This window comes from Nilaparvata lugens, chromosome 13 (genome assembly GCF_014356525.2).
Source record: "Nilaparvata lugens isolate BPH chromosome 13, ASM1435652v1, whole genome shotgun sequence".
Classification (NCBI taxonomy): Eukaryota; Metazoa; Arthropoda; class Insecta; order Hemiptera; family Delphacidae; genus Nilaparvata; species Nilaparvata lugens.
Window position 1 is genome coordinate 31,420,550 of NC_052516.1, and position 14,470 is coordinate 31,435,019.

Sequence of the window (14,470 nt, forward strand, 5' to 3'; positions counted from 1 at the left end):
GCTTCATCCGATTGATGTGAACTATCACTTGCCGACCATCTGGCAGGTTCAACATGTAGTTCACGTCAGAGATTTTCTTCTTTATTTGGTAGGGACCTCCCCAAGGATGATGCCATCTCGATGCACTCTGCTGCTGGTTGGTCTTCTGCTGCTGATGTGGTCCTGGGGTTGGAGTAGTCACGACCTTGTGGCTTCTCCATGGCAACTGTAGAGATCCCCTCCAGTACAGCAGGATTGCACAGGTGGTGACCGCCAAGAGGCCTCCACCAAATGCCAGCAAGATGATGGTGGTGTGCTCAGCCTCTGCCTCAGGTCAAAATCTGCCAATCTCTGGTGGATGTTGTCCAGGGTGGTCTCGGGTAGGCCTGAGGTTCCCCTCCAATAGGGTCCCTCCTGCTTTATGTCGCTCATCAACTTCTGCAGCTCTGGTGGCCCCTGGTGTTCCTTGGAAGTTGGAGCACCATGGCAGAGGTGCTGCCATGGTCAATACTCGCTTGGGCAGCTCCAAAATCCCTCCAGCTCTAGTAGTTGGTAGCAGGTCATAGAGGTTGGTGGAGAGGGTACAGCCAGCTGTTGCTTTGACCTCACCAAGGCCAGTGATGTCAACTTGGTTGACGGTGGTCTTGTCTCCTTGCCGGCAGTGGGACACCAATCGCTCAGAGGTGGTCACGCTGTAGATCCACACGTTTCTGGGTCCATCCCAGATCCAGGTATCAGGGGGTTGGCCCAGTAATGCAGTTCTAGGGCAAAGTTGTAGGGCTGTGGCTGAATCCTCCAGAACAGCGCACTCAGACAGGATAACTGGTGACTCTTGAACACAGGCAACTGAGCTGGGCAGATGATTACCTCGCCAGGTAACATTGGGCAAGCAGCTCTTGGGTTGGTTCTGCATATCGTTGTCGATCCTCACTGATGAGGAGGTGATGCTGGTGTAGATGCACATGGGTTGCCAGGTGGTTGGTCTGATCTGCAACCGGGATGGAATGGGCCTGAAACAACTCAAATCGCCTTCCTGCTTCTGTCAGTGGTAAGTCTACCAGGATCTTGATGATGCCATCCACTGAGATTGCCCGAGTCTGAGCTAGCAGTAGTAGTGATAAGACTGGTCCGGCCCCTCTAACAGCCCTAACCCCCTTGGCAGACTAGTTTGGACTTTGACAAGAAGTTTCCCTAACTCATAAGGAGTGATTAAGCCTACGCTAAACTTATTCCTAGATACATTTTCTATGGCTAACAACAATTTCTTAATTCTAATAACCCAGTCATGACCGCCAGCTCTAAGTCCTGTAACTTAGTCGTGATGTTTACTGTAATCTGTAAAAGTGTGTCATCTTTTGAGATTTTCTGATTCACCTGGTTTGCCCATGCACCAATTGCTTCTGCTTCCTTGCTGAATCTTGCCGCAAGTTGTCGGATCAGTACGGTATTTGCCTGCGTTCGTTGGCTCAGCTGTCGGTTACAGTTACGTGTTCATGCTGAAGGTGGACAATCTCTGCGGTTTGTCCCTTCAGATGCTCTATGGTTCTCTCGAGGTGCTCCACATCCTCCTGCCAGCTGTTCCAAACAGCATTCTCATTACTTTTCCTCCCAGGTTCCTCAGGCCTCAACGAGGTCGTCCTGAGGTAATAAGTCCTTCAAGGCTTGCCCCTCTTCCAGTTGAAGCCCTAAATTAATCAGGCGATTCAAAACCTTATACACTTCTAACTCTGGTACTCTGACACTTGCCTTCATCCTGTAGCCTGAGCAGCCTCCACCTGGGCTCTCAGCTCCCCTATTCCTTGACAAATCTCGGTTGCATTAATTGATACTATTATTCGCCAACGGTCTCCAGTCAACAGCACACTCCCCGTTCACGAACCACACCCCTAAGTCCTTGGACTTATGATCATAGGGTTGGTTGTCCTGTAAAAATAAAACTGTCATTACTCCTAGGTTCTCAGTTATTCTTCTATTACTTACTCACTTTTTACTTCTATCTTCAGTTTCTTGTCCAATCAAGCTATTACAGTCTGGGTTTCTTCTACAATATGCCCAACACTTCTCTGCCCACATCCCCAACAAGCACCCCCTACTCAGTTCAGAAGTGGCTTGCTGGTTCCTTAGGCAGTTAAGTTAGGGAGGGTACTCTGTTCCTCAATGGGTAGGGTGATCGTTGGGTCACCCTTTCTTCTTCTACTTCTTCTGGTTCATAGGTGACATCATTTGGGTCATCTACTGGTACATCTGGGCTGGGTAGATCAAAGATTTCTTCTTCTTCTGGTCAGCATTATTTTCTCCCTCAACCTCCTCTGGCTGTTGTCTTGGTATCCTCCCTTAGTCTCGTATTGTTGACACTTGAGGAGACTGCATATTGGTCCTCACTGGGTTAGGTCCCTGAACCAGAGCTTGAGTGGCAGCTCCCTCGATATTATTTGTGCCAATAACTGAGGTGGCAACCCCCGTGAAGGTAATGATCTGGCTCTTGGCATCAATCACTGCCCCCAATTTCTTCAAGACATCCCAGCCAATTAATCCATCTCCTGCTATGTCCACTGTAGCTATTACAAATTGATGGGTACTTGCAAATTTGCCACCTTGCAAGTAACTTCTTGAGTGCCCAGGATGCCCAGAGCTGCGCCTGTAACTCCTCTAGCTCGAATACCTGCAGCCTTGATGGGAACCCCTGGAATTGCTTCTCTCAAAATACAAATCTCAGCTCCTGTGTCTACCAGCAAGCTTTTGGTCAGCCCCATTATTTCCACCTCCACCATTAGCCCACTTGGTGGTGTTGATGCTGGGAATCCGCTTATATAGTGTTTCCGAGTCTACTGGCCGGGAACGAGGTGGTTCCCGGCCCTCCCCGTTGGGGAACCAGTTCGCTGTTGGGTCTTGTCAGCTACCACTTGGTCTGCGGGTTGGGCGCCTCTGTGGGCAGTTGAACGACAGGTGATCCCTTTTTCCACAAACAAAGCAGAATTGACTACCACCTCTGGCATTGGTGTTGCACTGCGCCAGTTGGTTATTGCTGGTTCGCCACTGGCCCTTGGGTTGGGTGCTTCTCCATCCATCACGATTGGAATTGTTGGACCTACTTCCCTTGCATAGTGTCCAGGTTTCCCGCAGGCAAAACAATTCTGTTTGCTAGCTGGTGGTACTCCAGCTTCCACTCGGGCTACTGCTGCAGCACAACCTGTTGCTCCTGGGTCAGTCTCCACCATGAAGATATTTGGGTGATTTGGTTTAGATGGTCCACTAACAATCCCCTCCATTCGCTCCCCAATCTTGATGGCTGCCTCCAGGTTGGCTGTGGGTACAGCTGTAGCATTGTTGCCGCTGGCTCTTTCAAACCTCGGATGAAGGATGTAAGGATGGTCTGGTCCATCTGTGTACGGGCCCAATCCCGCTGGCCGGGGTGGTCTGTGGTGGTAGGGCTGTTGCCCTAGCATCCTACATCTATCTGCAAAAGCTCTTGCCGTCTCGTCTGGTCGCTGGGTGTCATCATCAGTTCGAATAGATATTGTTGGGGATCTTGGGTTGTCCAAATCTTTCTCTCAGGATGCGTTCCACCTCTGCAAATCCAACAGTTGGTTCAAACATTCTGGGTAGGAGTCGAGACATGCTGCTGCTGGTTCTGTCACCTTCAGTCGGCAAATTAGTTTTCTATCTGTCTCCTCCAGTGGCCGGTTTCTGAAGCTAGCCTTACATTCCTCAAGAATTCCTCCACAGATGGCCCTGAAGCTTCGCCTGTGAATGGCTTTATCAGCGATTGTAGTGATAGGTCCTTCTGACTCGGACTGGTCCTGATGCTTGCTGCTGTGGGGCACCTCCCTCTGTTTCCACTCTCTCCCTGAGAGAGCTGATGTCACTGGCATTTGGTTTCGCTCTTCCATCAGTCGGGATATTCGTTGTTGTAGCTCCTGTACCTCGTCTGCATTGTTGGCGCATCTGCCAAGTTGTTGGCGTTCCTGGCGGATTCGTTGGCATTGTTGCAGCCACCCCACACCTGACACCAAATCATGTAACCGAACTAGGGGTTGGGGTGGTGCGGCAGAAAAACAAAGATGTCGAACAAATGCTTATATTCTACGCCCTTCTCCTTCGGGGCACAAGGTGGCCTTGCCAAATTCTCTTATTAACTAACTGCAAGAATAAAACTATCTCAACAGAATATAATTACTACAGGTTCTGAAACTCCAAAATTATACTACTAATTTGATGAATATCAGAAATCTATAATGAGCACAATATTTTCATTCACAAGATTTGGTTGATTAAAATAAGAGAACAATTCTATCAGTGATCAATACTTGTCCCAGAATCTACAAGACTATTAGTTACTAACTTCAATGAATACTAACTAGTCTACTAACTTCAATGAATATCAAAAATCTATAACTAACACCGTATTCTCATTCAATAATAGTTGGTTACTTGGATTAAAGAACAGAACTATAAGCTGTCAATCATTGTCCCAGAATCGACAAAATTATTCTATAACTTCAATGAATATCAAAAATCTATAACTAACACCGTATTCTCATTCAATAATAATTGGTTACTCGGATTAAAGAACAGAACTATAAGCTGTCAATCATTGTCCCAGAATCGACAAAATTACCCTACTAACTTCAGGGAATATCAAAAAAGGAAATAAACTAAAATTACACAATAAAAGATTCAAATTATAAATTCTCCAATAAGATTCAATGAAGTTAGAAATTAAATTAACCAACTCAAAGACAAAAACTAAAATCGAAAATAAACTAAAATTACACAATAAAAGATTCATTTATAAATTCTCCAATAAGGATTCAAATGAAGTTAGAAATTAAATTAACAACTCAAATACAAAAACTAAAATCGAAAATAAACTAAAATTAACAATAAAAGATTCAAATTATAAATTCTCCAATAAGGATTCAAATGAAGTTAGAAATTAAATTAACAAACTCAAAGACAAAAACTAAAATCGAATTAATGATTACAAAATTAAAATGTTCAATAGCCTAAACAGATAACATAAAACTCTCCAATATAGATTCAATTTAAAATCGAAATTAAATTGTCAAAAGTCAAAGAAAAAATCTAAAATTGAATAAATTGATAAAAATTTAAAAATCGTTCTATAATCTAATCCAGATAACAATATCCACAGGTCATTTACTCTCTTTCTCTTTCCATTAGAAGTTATCAGAATAATTATTCAAAATGCTTGTTACTTGTTAAACAAAACCAAAGGGAGCCCGCCCTAGTCTGCCTGCAGTTAAAAACAACTAATTTGGACTGAATTCGATAATAGGAAAATGTTCGAGTTTTTAACTCACCAATCGCCATCAATAGAAAAAGAACTGAAAACACCATTATGCTGTACGGATAGTCCAGTGGAACCCGTCCAGGCTGGATACGCTCGCTAACACTGTCCCTCGGCTACTGCGCCGTTTTTAAAATTCTATTAGCAATGAGCTAATATTTCTCTAGCCTGGGAAAAGTTTTCCCACTAGAATAAAAATCATGCCACTGTCAAGAGAGAGGAAGAGAGTACTAATTCTACTTGAGTTAGACAGAGACACTGTCTTGCGCTGTTGCTAATGCCAGGCGCTAAAATGCTGAGGCATCAGCCATTGTTAAAATCACCATCACTTTTTCATCAATAGGATTTCCACTCTATTACAGTTAAAATGAGCTCACTCTTCAAATCCCACAATTTGTCTTTAGAAATGAAGCTCCGACTCATGCATTGCTACATTTTCTCTGTTTTGCTATATGGTGTGGAAACCTGGATTCTGAACAAAGAAATCACCAGGAGACTTGAAGCATTTGAACTATGGCTTTACAGAAGAATTTTAAGGATATCTTGGACACAAAAAGTCACAAACGCATAAGTACTACAACGCATGAGAAAGGGAGCAGAGTTGGTAAACACCATAAAATGCCGGAAACTCCAATACCTCGGGCATATAATGAGGAACACAGAAAGGTACGGGCTACTCCAAGAGATCCTTCAAGGCAAGATAAACAGCAAGAGAAAACCGGGTCGAAGAAGAATATCTGGTTGGCAAATCTGAGGAAGTGGTTCGGTAATCATCAGTAGAACTCTTCTGAATCGCAACCAACAAAATCAAGATAGCCATGCTGATAGCCAACATCCGGAACGGATAGGCACTTAGAGAGGATTTGTAGCTGGCAAAACAGATTTGACTGTATTATAATTTTGTCTTCTCAAGGTACAGTAATGGATGAAAATAGTTACCAGTACAGTCGGCTCTCGATATAGAAAACTCTTACCGATAATATGATAATACGAGAGAGAAAAGATAGCATAAGGAGATACCAAGTCTATGATCCAAATTTCACTGTTTACTCAAACCGATAGTCCTAGTAGTTATTTTTGTGAAGCTATGTTACACTGTTAGTCTCTCATACATGCCTCCCTTACACTTAAAAAGTGGGCTCAAATTTTGGAACATAAACGACCTATACCATGCTATAATTCTATAATTTTTCCATGATAATAAGAAGGCCCCTACGGCCTTCTTATTACAGCCTAATCAACGAAAATCAATTTAATTTGATTCGATTCTGTTCATAATATCAAAGACTGATAAATGAACAAGTCTATAGTCCATACAAATTTACTTCAGACTTGGATAAACATGCAGCACAAAGAAAATGGAGGGAGATCAGCCAATTACAGTGATTAATTGGTAGAAGCGCAGTTGCCAATTTCTCAGTTGTCTGACCGTTCAGACAGGAAACTTCGCATGTGTAGCATGAGCACATGAACAGTTACTAAAATTGAGATCGCTGGCCGCTTAAAAACAGCAACATCGCGCATCTGTATCATAGATAGCATTATAGCATGTGTAGCTTAGCACATGAACAGTCACTAGAAGTGGAGATCGCTGGCCGCTTCAAAACGGCAACATCGCGCGTCTGTATCCCTCCCGCTGTATGCTTTCTCTGCTGTGCATGTCCATCCCAGGTCGGAAGTAATTCTGTACAGAGTATAATGTAAAAGCCTTGCATTTGTGAAATAACCAAGTGAAATGCAGAATACTCAGCATGGTATGTCAACAGTAAAATAATTCATTCAAATATCCAATGAATGCTACATAAATAAAACTAAAGTGCGAGATAAATTACTTTTAACATGAAGGGAGAAACCCATTTCTCCCTCCACAGTTGTAGTGTAGACACAGACAGACATCCTGCGCACCATTTGATGCGCCGTGTCATTTGCTCCATGTTCTTGTGATGAAACATCTCTGTAACATACACAAACCAATATACCTGCTGACCAGTACACTACTTGGAGCATAGCCAGCAATAGATGGAGGGGAGGTTGCCGTGTCGCGTTACCTAGCTCTCTCACTCAGACACAAAAGAAGGAGAATGCTGCTAGGTAGTGGGAGTGATTAGTGGAGGATAGATCATCGGACCTCTCCGTCTTCAATTAAGAGCTGTGTTAAAAGTAATTCATCTCACACTTTAGAAAAAGACTTTCAATCTTTGAAATTTACAGTATTTTATTCATCACATTGTTATAAAGTGTTTCCACAACATCCATGATTCCAGTGTTGACTTTTTAGCATGTCACGGCAGCTTCGATTGCGAAATCGACCAATGGTGCTACGACAACCAATGCGACCTGCCCTGTCCCAGATTGCACTGTGCCGAGATCAAGCCACCAGATGGCGTTTGTGTCGTCAGAGACCATCAACCTGTCTGCAAAAGCCAGCTGAGCTGAGAGTTCGAGCAACAAGTACGAGAAAGTGGAGGTCTGGCAAGCAATACAAGTCATTATTGGCATAAGGAATGTATCGTTCAAATGGTTAATGTTCGAATGTTTTTGCTATGTTTAGTAGTGTTTTGATGCTGCGGAAGGGATAAATCGGTCCAGGAATCAAGATATGAGTCCTTGACTGTTGAAGACCTTATGTTCAATCTCGTTAAGGCTGTGCAAAGGCGAGAAATAAACTTTCTACTGGTGATATTTTCATAGTTTTTCAATTTTTATATCATCAAGCTATCAAAATTAAAAATTTTTCTCAGGAAAACATTTTTTTTCCGATTATTACTTGTTGAGATATGAGCGCCTAAAGTTCAAATTTTTGGGACAGAACATTTCAAATTCGGTAAATAAAATAGAAATAAATCCATGAGATTTAGTGGATAAATTCTTCATGATATTGATGATTGAATAAAACATAATATTTCCATGAAATATCAATTTTTGATAAAGTTATTCAATTTATCAAAAATAACCTTTTGACCCTTTACCAAAAATAACTTTTTTGAGCTATTTTGGTTATTTTGGTAAATTGAATAACTATCTTAAAAATTGATATCTCTGAACTTTTTTGTTTTACTAGATCAACAATACCATGAAGAATCCATCCTCTAAATCTCATAGATATATATCTCTTACCGAAATTGAAATGTCCTGTCCCAACAATTTAATCTCAGTCGCTCATATCTCAAAAATTAATGATCAGAAAAAAATGTTTTCTTGAGAAAATTTTTTCATCTTGATAGCTTGATGATATACAAATCGACAAACTTTGAAAAATATCACCAGTAGAAAGTTTATTTTTAGCCTTTGCACAGCCTTAAAAATAGCAGGCATAACAGACGTAACAATTTTTCTTATTGAATAAATACATGGTTGATTAGATGTTTCTGCTGTGCATAGTAGCGTCTTGGTGTAGTCGAAGGGATAAATCAGTTCAGGAATCAAGCCATGAGTCCGTGACTGTAATTACGTAGATGGTCTTACGTAGGCTACTATCTCAGTTGAAACTGAGTTATAGTGAGGTCCACGTGATGATGACAGTGTTGATTAGTATTGCTATTGCTATCATTGTCTATCATTCAACAAAGCGGATAGCGCTGCCTCTTCTCATTGTTGGCTCTGTTGCCAGATTGTCTTTCAATATAATTAATCAACAGAATATTCCATCTTAATTATGAAAACTCATTATGGAGTTATTGGAGAATATAATCTCTTGCTTAGTAAAATATTATATTGATTATTTTAAACGAGAATGAACAGTTAATATTACATCAATAAACCTGTATCAGCTACCATCTATAGAAGGCATTGATAGGACAGAGTATCGGCAACGCTTTCTCCTATCTTTCTCCACTGCCATTATAACGTGGACCTCACTATAGATTTCATAGTGAATAACTAAGCATGTAAAACGTATTATAATAAATTTAATAATAATTATAACGCATTATAATTATTCAACAATATCACACTAAACTTCATGTAATCAATTTACTTTTTGTGTAGTTGAGAAGTTTATATTGTGGTAAAATTATCCATATTAAATGGAAAAGACTAAGAAATTATTGTCAAAAAACCACAGATTTATTGATACTTAGAAAGACCGGATTCGGTTATTACACCATTGTCAATCTCTGATAAGTTTATCGTTTATCTGTGGTTTAAATCTGTGGTTTTTTGACAATTTCTTAGTCTTTTTCATTTAATAGTAATCAAATTACATCAGTGATGACCCCTGCTAATAAACTTATAATTCTATCATCATATGACGATCGATTTGACTTGAATTTTACTGTGACTAGGCACTACCTCCGTAAACAGAACCATAGAGCATTCTGGTGACGTCAGCACAGGTAGGGCTATCACCACCTCCTACACCAATAAAAACACTAGCTGATACAGATCGGCTGAAATCAACAAAAATGTGAGTTAGGGTTTTTAATGGTGTGGAGGTGGTGAGTAGCCTACTGTGCTGACGTCAACAGAATGCTCCATGGTTTACGGAGGTAGTGGATTGAGTCCGATTTATATTTTTAGAATTTGAAATTTTCAGGCTGTGTTAATAGTGATGATTGCGGGGAAAATGAATGGTGCATGTACGCAGTTTGTGAGGACGCATGCGCAAAGCTCAACTGTGCAGCTGAACAAGACGATTTCGACTGTAGAGTCCAAAATCATCATCCCAAGTGCTATTCGAAAGTGATTGAGGCTGGAGAAATTCCAGACGTATTAGTCACACAAGGTAAGAATCGAGACGTTTTGCCAAAAATTTTGTCATTTTCTCCAAAAAACTTTTGGAGACATTTTTCCCAAATGGAAATTATCTTTTCGGATGCAACATGTTGCTTTTGAGAAGATACAGAAGAGCATCTGTTGCATATGGAAAGATAAAAATTTTCAATGTTTTTGAATCAATAGTATTATCAGGACATACTATATACTACCGGACCTGAGCCTAGAAAAAAATGGCCGCCCTATGTGGTAGTCTTAGAAATTCCTACTGAGAAAAAATCACTGATCAGCTGTTAAGCTACGTCTACACTATGTAGCTGGAGAGCTATATAGCAGAGCTATATAAAATTTGAGCTACATATAGCTCTGTCAGCTACATATAGCTCTGCTATAAGTAGATTTAACGCTAATTTTATGCCATTACTTGTAGCAGAGCTACATATAGTTTGGAATAAGCCAGTATTTACTGCTCAGTTCCCAGCTATATGCTGAAGAAGAAGGTAGCTCTTGCAGCAGCCGCTGCTTTCGCCGCAGCTACTGTGATATTTTCAGCACAGAGAAGAGAAAGAAGATATTGCATAATTTAGTCTCTATTCCAGTCAAATCCACTCTCCATTATTGCACAATAATATATAAATCAAAAAGAAATGCTCGCAATGCGCAGTAACCTACTAACACGCTGACAAGAAATGAGTACAGTCAAAGACCTTAAAGATGCATAGACTCACATACAGCGCTAGTGTCGTACTTGGAATTGAAATCCGCCATTGAGGGGGCAACCCATAAGATTATTACATACCAATGCCACCAATGATCTATTGAATGCCTTTGTGATCAATTGTATTACAAATATATATAGATATAATACTCGTGCTAAAATACCCCAATGGCGGCCTTCAATTTCAAGTAAGAACTATCATTGGGAAGGCATAGGCATTGTGGGTCATATCTCTTTAAGGTCTTTGAGTACAGTAGATCTGGAGTAAACCCTGCCGGCCACCACCTATGACGGCCATTTTTTTTTTTTTTTTTTTTTTTTGTAGGCGCAGGTCTAGTATATTGAAAGTCCTGGTATTATAGTTTGGTGGCCCTCCACAGATATGCAATACAGGACCCAGACTGTATTTAAATGTTCCTGTAACTTTAGGCACGGGAACTCGGTATCTCATGAGAGATGTACCAGTCGAAGACTATGAATCAGATTCTACTAGAAACTTGCAACAAAAATTACCAGTCAAATTCTCTTATATCAACCTTTGTTTTCGGAATAAAGAGATTTTTCAATACTTTTGAAAAACGTCAATAACTAGAAAACTATCAATAGAAATACAATTCTAAAGATATGGTTGGAAAGAGTAACAGCAGAGTATGGTAAACTGTGACAGCTACCAGTACGTTACCAATATACTTGCTGTCAAAGAAAATGAAATAATGATTTATTTATCAGAAAAATTCATCATAATACAATTTTTGAGTATAGCCTATGCTTTTTGGCCTCGTCTGTATACTGTTTATATTTTTTGTCATAATCATTCAATCTCAGCTGTTTTCCATGCATGAAATCAAGCCGGTGAACAACTGTTTCCAGAACAAATAAACATATGATTCTCATTACACCATACTCTACTGTTATGAAACCATATGTTTTCTTCACAGTGGAGTATTTTTCCTAGTTCCGAATCAGGAACAGCAAAACTGGTACAAAAACTGCCTTCCAGCGCTTCAAGTGGAAGTTTTGTCAACTTCCACAAAATTCCTGATTCGGAATTTTTAAAACTAGGTTGTGTTCATAGAATGCATGTAGTAATGTCAGCACAATCAGGTAATGTTTCCTGTTTCTCAATTATTCTTTTCTAGATTATTATGACAAAAGATAGTGTAAGTGACTTGGACGTGAATGTCTTTTGCAGTGCTCGAATGAAATTCTTTAGTGTGATCCACACATCCAATGGCAGTGGATGAAGATAGAAGAATAGCGATGCCGATTCTCTGCATTAATTAATTATATTTCTACACTGTCAAAAACATAATTATTGTCATCGTTGTGGACCTAGAAAAGGATAGTACCACCGGCTTTGTCAAATGATAGACAAGGATAGCAAAACCAAAGTTGATCAAATACTGTCATTATAACGTGGACCTCACTATAGTCTCGGCTAACGCCTCAAATAGAAACATCATTTTCGCCTGCAAAAGGTCCCATCCCGTCCATGTGACCTAAGATACTATAAAGTTACTTTTCATAACGCATATATGAGAGATTTTTGTTGTTGTAGGAGGATACTGCAAGAGTAGTTTCCAATGTGAGAGCCACTTGAACTGCCTGAAGAACAAGTGTGAAGACCCATGCGAATCACTGGGTTGCTCCATCTTCAAACTGGATGAGCCACCAGAAGACTTCACGGAGATACAGAAACTCTGGTTTCAATTCAACAAGAATGTCAACTGGCGGTGTCTGGTGTGGATGCATATTGCCGAGTGCGTCCTAAGAGACAGTTCCGTCACTAGCGGCTTCCTCGAAGTTGATTCACGCTGATTCACGTTGATTCACGCTGATTCACGTTGATTCACGCTGATTCACGTTGATTCATGCTGATTCGCGTTGATTGACGTTTATTCATGCTGATCCACGTTGATTGACGTTTATTCACGCTGATTCACGCTGATTCACGTTGATTCACGTTTATTCACGCTGATTCACGTTGATAGTGTATTCCAAATTAAGGTTTAAAGCAGTTTTGGGCGAATGCCTGTTGTTTTTACCTGGATTGTATTATTTTGTATGTGAATAAATAAATGAATAAATAAATAAAACACGTTGAATTCAGAGAGTATGAATTCATAGAATGTTACATTACATGCAGGGTGAATCACTGTAGCTGAAACACCCGAAGACCAGAATTCTACATGAGATTACAACAAAGGATATCCAGTAAAATTGTCTTATATCAACCTTAGTTTTCAAGATATATCGATTTCTCGTTTTTTTAAAGCGTCAATAACTAGGAAACTATCAGTCAAAATTTGATTCTAAGGATATGTTTGAAGAGAAAAAAAAATTCTAATGAAATGCTTATAATTTGTTCCTTTACTTACCAACAATGCAAGCAGTGACAATAATAGAAAGCCCTACAAGATTGTATAGGTATATTTGAATTATCAGATAGGTGTGTGTCGGAGCAGGCAATAGTCTATAATCCCTACAAAATTATTTTTAACTTGGAGGAATATGCGGTACAGAGAAATGGAGGGGGATCAGCCAATTACAGTGATGGATAGAGTCAGAAGCTGGAAATACAGCTGCCAATTTGTCGATCGGAGTCAGTCAACGATTGCTTCCAGAGAGGAAACTCCGTAAGTTCAACATGAACGCTTGAATACTCACTAAAAATTAGAGAATACTGGCCGGTTCAGAACGGTAACTTCGCTGTCGTCATAACCCTACCTCTGTATGCGTTTTTTTCTGCTGCGCATGTTCCTCCCAAGTCCAAAGTAAACTTGTATGGAGTATAATCCTTGTTTGTAAGAAGAAGAAGAAGACTAACTTACTTGCTCACTTACTATGCGGCACTACAGTCCGTTGTGGACCTTGGCCTTCATCACCAACCCTCTCCACCAATCCCTATCGCCTACTTCTGCTCTTCATCCTCTCCTTCCAATGACATGCATATATTCTTGCAAGTCATCAAGCCATCTTTTCTTTGGTTTGCCTTGTCTTCTTTGTGCAAATAACCGCTACTTGTACACAACTGAACAAATAGAATGAATAAAAAACAATTCTTGGCAACCTTGTGCTCTTCATCCTTTTGACGTGCCCCAGCCACCTGTTTTGGATTATGAACCATTTAGAGCCTTTGTTGAACAATACCCAGTGAACAGGTATCGCGGCCCTGTCTCTTTTCCATAATCCGGAAAATCCCTGATAAATCTATACTCAATTATGAAAGGGCCTTTTTTATACCTTGCTCCCATAATTTAGGTGTCAAACCGTGGCCTATTTGACAAATTAAATCCCGATGATTATCCGACAGAGCGTAGAACAGTAGATGCTCATAGCCAATAAGTCAATCGCAGAAAAATAGTCCGTTGGGCGCAAGGTAGTGATAGTTCGAAGGATCGATTTCATTTCAAGGATCATGGTCGATTTCATTTTTTTTATGATACAGTTGCTCGGTCTCTATTTCTTTAGCATGTTCTCATGGGAGATAGAAACTATAAATCTTCTATAAATAATTAAATAACTCATTAAATCACATTTCCTTCCAAGAGTAGCTAGCAATAGCAATTCTCTACAGAGAAAATAGGATAAGTACAATCATTATAATTCATCATGAATTTAATTTACGTCTGATGATGACATATTGGTCATTTCTTGTGTATGCTAATATGGTTTTGTAAGGATTCAAACACCCTGATCCTAAAGATTAATACTAGTAGTTCTGTGAACAGAAGACCTCGCGCTCAGTA

General features: G+C 40.1%; 1 pseudogene; it reads left to right on the forward strand.

Annotated features, from left to right (window-relative positions):
• The first annotated feature begins 5,908 nt into the window (after positions 1-5,908).
• LOC111047876 lies at positions 5,909-13,077 on the forward strand (annotated as a pseudogene).
• The last annotated feature ends 1,393 nt before the right edge of the window (positions 13,078-14,470 follow it).